Here is a 7,500-nt window from a genome sequence, read left to right on the forward strand (position 1 = left end):
AGACTCAGCTACCCATTCATTGCTGGGTGTCCAGGAGGTGGGGAGGGGGGGGGGTCAGAAAAAAAAATATTCTCGACTGCACCCGTGTTCGATCCCTTTGTCCCTTTGCGTGTGAAGCGAGTGCTCTACCAACTGCGCTATCTGGATCCTTATGGTCATTTAAGTTGATCGACATTCAAGGGTCGAGTTTCTGACCACAGTTTTGAATACCTACGAGTTTTTTCAGACTGCCACAATTAAATTGAGCTTTTATATAGAGCAATATCCACTAAACTTGCTCAAAGCGCTTTACAAGGGATTCCTGGCCAACAGCAACACTTAACATGTAGGACAGGACATGACGTCCTGTTAGGCGATTATACCATTTTTTTCCCGACAGAGACAAACTATCAACGATCAGGTACTTATTTTACACCTGAGTACCTGAGTATGGTGAGAGAATGTGAGTAAAGAGCCTATTCCAATGACCCAACTATGCGTCGAGCGAGGCTCGAACTCAGGACCTTCAGATCCGAAAGCGAGTGTCATACCACCAGACCACATAGCCGCACATTCACTTGTTAAGCCTTATAAGAGAGGTAATAATTTACACTTTACTTTACTAAATTAAATGACTCAGAAAATGCTAGTTTTTCCCTAAACGGTGACAAAGAGAACCTAACAGATTTTGGACGGCATGTCCTCAATAAACTATGAATAATGGTAGCACGTCTGACCGGTTATTAGAAGGACTGAGGTTCGATCCCAAGTCGAGGTAGACCGTAGCCATCGTTAACATATAGCCTGACACAAGAACCCTCTAGGACTGGTAGTTTGACGTCATTTTTTAGGCGTCTAGTGAGTTGTCGTCAGTAGAGCTCAAGGAAACAAGTTTTTTCATTGGCTTTGAACTATTGAATGCAACTCACGATTTGTTTTCTTTTGTGACCAAAGACTGGCATTTTGACGTCATTTTTTGGTCAATGTCAGGCTATAGATAGTATGCGCTAAGCAAAGAAGCTCATAACATTGCCATCCGGAATAGTATAACGGACCAACACACAAAACTTTACGATGGCTACGGGTCGACTGGCTTTTTGGGATGTTTTCTTTTCTTTTCTTGTTTTTTTCTTTCTTGCTTTGTCTGGGAACATTTCACACACACACACTTGGTTCAGATCTTTATCTTACACCAGTGCCTGCTCTCCACTTTCTCAATATTATCATTGACTTACTTGACTTCTGCCTCTTGTTTCCTGGTGAAGCATATTCGGGCCTCAACAGCACTCTTCCATCTTCCTCTGTCCTTGGCACAGACCTTTGGCTCCTCACTCCAGGTAAGATTGGAGACGCTCAAAATTTGGTGAAGGCTTCTACTTCAAGTCTGTTTTGGACGACCGCAATAGGATTCAGTAGTCTGACGTCACGTCCGCCCAGCAACCGAACCAGCAGCTTGGTTCTAATCAAATAAAATCGTACTTTTTAATCTTCATGCTGGCTAGAACTTTTTCACATGTCATGTGATCAGAATGTATACAAGTCAAAACATGATCCGATTTATAATATTTTTCTCCTTTGGATACAATTTTATGTTCATTGGAGAAGTCTTTCATAAGGGCGTCCGCCATTGTTCCGAAAGTTTAGAACCAGTTACAAAGTTACTATGCGTCACTACGAGAGAAAAGACGTCACGACTGTTGAAGCCTATTATGAATAAGTTGAACATATAATGAACTTATGAAGACAGGTATACGAACGAGGAAGTGTTGGAGAAGGTGAGAAAGGGAAGAATATTGATCGATACCATCAGAAAGAGGCAGTTACGGTTTCTGGGACATGTGTGGAGAAGAGACGGAATAGAAAAGTTGGTAACATCTGGGATGGTCGAAGGAAAGAGAGCTAGAGGAAGACAAAGAATGGGGTATCTAAAAAACCAATGGCCAAAAGTGATTTAAAAAATAACACAGATTTCATGCGCACCGCAGAGGATCGTGATTCGTTGAGACAGCTTAGCTGACCGGCAACGTGCTCAAGAGTACAAACCACGTTGGATGATGACAATGAACTTAAGGTTTTAACCCTCTCCTTACCACCCATTGGAAAATCGTCACATTCGTTACGATCCAGTCAATAATTTTCATATTCTGATTTGAAAATGATTTGAAATTTGAAATGGCAGACTTCAGTGTGGAGGAAAACTGGAGAGAAATGTGGAACAGGGAAACACCAAAAGGAGGAAACATCATTAAAGATCCAACCAAAAGAGTGCATGCATTCAATAACGCCAGGAAATACTGGATTTCCTCAAACCGCCTCTTAACTGGACATGGCAGAACTGCATAAAAATGTGCAGATGGAAACGTGGAAACAGTGATACCTGCCAGAAATGTCAGGCAGCCCCAGAGACCAGCGATCACATCGTCTCCACTGTCCAGTCACTAAACTTGAAGGTGGCTACGAAACCATCCTTAGGGCGGAGGAAGACTTTAGAAGCTGGGTTGACGAAATACATTTGGAGGTGTAGCCATACGCTACTACTACTATATTCTGATTTCATTTTGGTATAGTTACAGGCATAAAAACTCGACACTGTGTTGCAGAGCTCATTTTTCTGACCAAATATAGAATATACTCGTTACTATTCTGTTTGAAAAATATATTTTCTGTGTTGGGCTAGTATGAAGTTTTGGGGTAAAATTCTGCAAATAGCTGGTAAGCTCTACTAACAACTCACTAGACGCCTAAAAAATGACGTCAAACTGCCAGTCCTAGAGGGTTCTTGTGTCAGGCTATATGTTAACGATGGCTACGGTCTACCTCGACTTGGGATCGAACCTCAGTCCTTCTGAAAACCGGTCAGACGTGCTACCATTATTCATAGTTTATTGAGGACATGACGTACAAAATCTGTTAGGTTCTCTTTGTCACCGTTTAGGAAAAACTAGCATTTTATGAGTCATTTAATTTAGTAAAGTAAAGTAAGCGCTCATTCAACCCGCCTCTCATCCACCTTTTAAAAACTCTGTCCAGGTCATGTTGTTGTTTAGTGGTATGGCCATGGCACTCGCATTCGAACCACAGAGTCCAGGGTTTGAGTCCCACTCTGATCGTATAGTTGAGTCCTTGGAAAAGGCTCTTTACATAGATTCGAAAAAAAACCCCACCCCAACTTAACATCGCCTAACAGGCATCATGTCTCGTCTTAATGTACTGCTGTTGGCTTGGATTCCCTTGCAAATCGATTTGAGCACTTTGAATGTATATTTATCGCTCGATATAACTGATCTCATCTCTCTCTCTCTCTCTCTCTCTCTCTCTCTCCCTCTCTTTCTTTCTCTCTCCCTCTCTTTCTTTCTCTCTCTCTCTCCCTCTCTTTCTTTCTCTCTCTCTCCCTCTCTTTCTTTCTCTCTCTCTCTTTCTCTCTTTTACTCTCTCACTCTCTCTCTCCCCCCTCTTATCTATCCCTCTCTCTCTTTCTTTTTCCTTTTCTCTCTGTCACTCTCTTTCTCTACATCTTTCTTACTCTTTCTCCTTCTCTCCCCCCCCCTCTCTCTCTCTTTTTCTCACTCCCCACTCTCTCCCTCTCTCTTCCCCTTCGCTCCGCCCCTCTCTCTCTTTCCTTCTCTCTCCCTCTCTATATTTTTCATTCCCCCTCTATCTCTCTATCTCTCTCTCTCTCTTTATCCTCCTCTCTCCCCCCCCTCCCGCCTTCTCCCCCCCCCCTCCTTTTCTCTCTTTCTGTCTCTCCCTCCCTCTCTCTCTCTCTCTCTCTCTCGCACTCTCTCTTTTCCTTCTCTTCCCCTTCCCTTCCCCCCCCCGTTCTCCCTCTCTCTCTCTCTCTCTCTCTCTCTCTCTCTCTCTCTCTCTCTCTCTCTCTCTCTCTCTCTCTCCCCCCCCCCTTTCTAATTCACACGTCATCAGTCTTTCATCACCTCATTGATTTCTCATCAACCCGTCCCATCTGTCCATCCGTCCACTCCGTCAATCTGTCGCTCCATCTCCTCTTCCTGCCCCAAACCCAACCACTCCATCTTTCAACGACAATACGTCTTCTTTCTCCTCTCCAACCCCCAAGAGCTCCAATTAAAGACTAACTGCACTATGTAACACAGAGCTCTACAAGTCCCTTTTACGGCCTCTATATATATATATATACCCCCTCTTCCTCCCCCCCCCCCCCCCCGCCTCCCGACGTAACAACATTCCACAACAATATCATACACACATGTACACACCACATACAACACACCCACACACATCCACACACACAAACACAAACACACACACGCACACACACTCATAATATAAGCAATGAGAGCACACCACAAGACATCAACACTAATCACCACTACACAACGGAAGCAAGGACAAGCACCTCGTATGGAATACAAATTTTTTCTTCGGACATTACGCCGACTGAGGACGTGGAAAAAACCCACAGAAACGAACGTTTAGGCCATATAATGTGAGTGACAATTTATTATTTAAATATAATATATATATATATATATATATATATATATATATATATATTGAATTGTGTTTGATACAAATATGGTACGAAAAGTGCTCGACATGCAGTAATGGAGCGAATTATTATTATTTAAGATATTTACCACAACATTAATGTAGACTGTCTCAAACATTGTGGTAAATATCTTAAATAATAATAATAATAATAATAATAATAATAATAATATATATATATATATATATATATATATATAGATAGATAGATAGATAGATAGACAGTTCGAAGATGACGTCACTCAGGCCTTTGTTATTGTTTTTGCCATCCGCGTTTGTGAGTTGTTCTCACTAAACTGTATTAACCTGACTATAAACGTTCATGGATACACACAGTTTTGTGTATTGGTCCATTATACTTCCGGATGGCAATGTTATGAGCTTCTTAGCCAAGCATAGTATGCAGATGACGTCACTCAGGCCTTTGTTATTGTTTTTGCCATCCGCGTTTGTGAGTTAATCTCACTAAACTGTATTAACCAGACTATAAAAGTTCATGGTTACACAAGATAGAATGCGCTTGGCCAAGGAGTTCACAACATTGCCATCCGGAAGTATAACGGACCAACACACAAACTCTGTGTAACCATGAACTTTTATAGTCTGGTTAATACAGTTTAGTGAGAACAACTCACAAACGCGGATGGCAAAAACAATAACAAAGGCCTGAGTGACGTCATCTGCATACTATCTATAGGTGGATTGAACCGTAGTCATCGTTATGTTTTCGCCTGATACTTAAATCCAAAAGGACTGGCAGTTTGACGTCATTATTTGTTTTTTTCACCGTCTAGTGAGTTGTCGTTATTAGAGCTCATGGAAACAAGTTATTTCATTGGTTGAACTATTGAATACAACTCACGATTTGTTTTCTTTTGTGGCAAACAACTGGCCTTTTGACGTCATTTTTTGGTCAGTATCAGACCATAACTTTACGAAGGCCACGATTGGACACACCCTCAGAAAGAATGACTCCACTATAATAAAGAGAGTAATGGACTGGAACCCTCAGGGCAGAAGATCAAGGTGAAGGCCACGAGGAACATGGAGAAGAATTAAAGAAGCTGATATACAGAGAAGTGGTAAAACCTGGAATGAGATTTTAAAAAAAGTTAGCTCGGGATAGAGAAGGATGGAAACTGTTTGTCTGTGGCCAATACCCTGACCCAGGGTGAAAAAGACAATGATGATGATGATATATATGAGCCAAGGTCAAAAGGTGCCAATTTTTTTTTCTCAAAATAAAAGTGACATAATTGTCCATTCATGTATCTATATGTGTAACAATAACCATGTACTTCATGAATCAAAGGCCCTTTAGATAACTTTAAGGTCTAACGCAGCACAATATCGTCAACAATACCTATAGGTTGCTGGTGTCACCTGTGACCGGTGACACCAAAATGAGACAAAAAACTCAATAACCAAATGATTTTTGTTGAGTATCAAACTTTATTTAGTAAGTTATAGACAAAAAGACACAATCAACAACAATCATAGTACAATAATATTACCAACTATTGGAGAAAATGTTGCTTTTGGTGTCATCGGTCACAAGCAACATAGAATGCAAATATATTATTTCATAAAAATGTTTGTACATTAACAACAACAACAATATTGCATATGCTTATTACCAGCAATGTTCAGAAACTTTTGGAATAAAATATTGGGAAATAATGTGACCAAAGCATATCTTATTTAGCGACATTGTGTCACTTGTGACATTAGACCGATGACACCATTACTTATGTCACAAGCAATACCAAATTGCAATTTCGACAATATATCATTAATTTCAGTCAAACCAGTGTAATAACCACAGTTAAATATGGAATTTAATAATATTTCAGAAACCAAAGACTTCAAAAATAGAAATATACATGGTATATAGAGAATCTGAATGTGACTTGTGACATAAGACCGGTGACACCATTACTTATGTCACAAGCAACACCAAATCACACTTTCGTCCATAATATATCATTATTTTCAGTCAAAAAATCACAATAACCTACTCTAAAATGAAATTCAATAATTTTTTAAGAAACTAAATACTTTCAAATTGGAAATATACTTAGAAATTAGTAATACCATTGTTGCTATTACTTTGGTCAAAATCGGCACTAGAACGCAAGTTTGCCTCAATAAATCAAGAATAGCAACTGAACACATGTAATATAGCCTGTTTAATGTAATTCAATGACATTTCAAGTTTTGAAGAACATGAAAACAGAAATACATTAGAAACTTCAAACTTAAGTGTCATCTGTGACATTTTAACCAATGACACCAATGGTCACAAAAAGTACCAAAAGTCACACAAACACTAGATAAATATCAGCCACGGTAATGAATTCATGTAACCATACGGTAACATCCGCCCTACTGCTCAAATCTGCTAGTTTATAGTAATTTAGTGTGTTAATAGTAAATCAAATCAAATTTCTTGACAACCCTTCTTTTATCTGGATTCGTCAAAAGCTTGAGTTTTGTCTTTTTCTTGATTAATACAACCCTGAACCATAAAAAAATTAGAATTACAAGGAAATAATTAACTGTGTCAAAATCAGTCTTATGTGAGATGTCATAATATCATATTTGTAAATAGAATAACAGCTGAAAACATAATTTTTTGGTGGCACTTTATAATATCCAATATCAAGTGTTGCTTGTGACAATGTAAAATAGCGATGACACCAAAGTTCAACTTACCTTTTCTGCCCGGAGCCAGGCTGGAAAGGCAAATGAAAGTGCTGCACTTCAAAGACTGGTAAGAAGGGTTGATCAAAATTGCGAATCGCCATTTAACGAAACAAACTTCCACGTGTTCACGTATGCCGTGTTGCTTGTGACAAATGACACCAAAACCAATAAACCTCAATATTGGCACAATGGTATACATTTACTCCAAGATTTGAGTTCAGATAGTAAATCTATGCTTTTTTCTCATAATAAAACATTTTATAAACATTAAACATGAGCTTTAAAGTT

The sequence above is a fragment of the Berghia stephanieae genome, chromosome 15 (assembly GCF_034508935.2).
Source record: "Berghia stephanieae isolate SIO BIC M18660-M18661 chromosome 15, UCSD_Bste_1.3, whole genome shotgun sequence".
Lineage (NCBI taxonomy): Eukaryota > Metazoa > Mollusca > Gastropoda > Nudibranchia > Aeolidiidae > Berghia > Berghia stephanieae.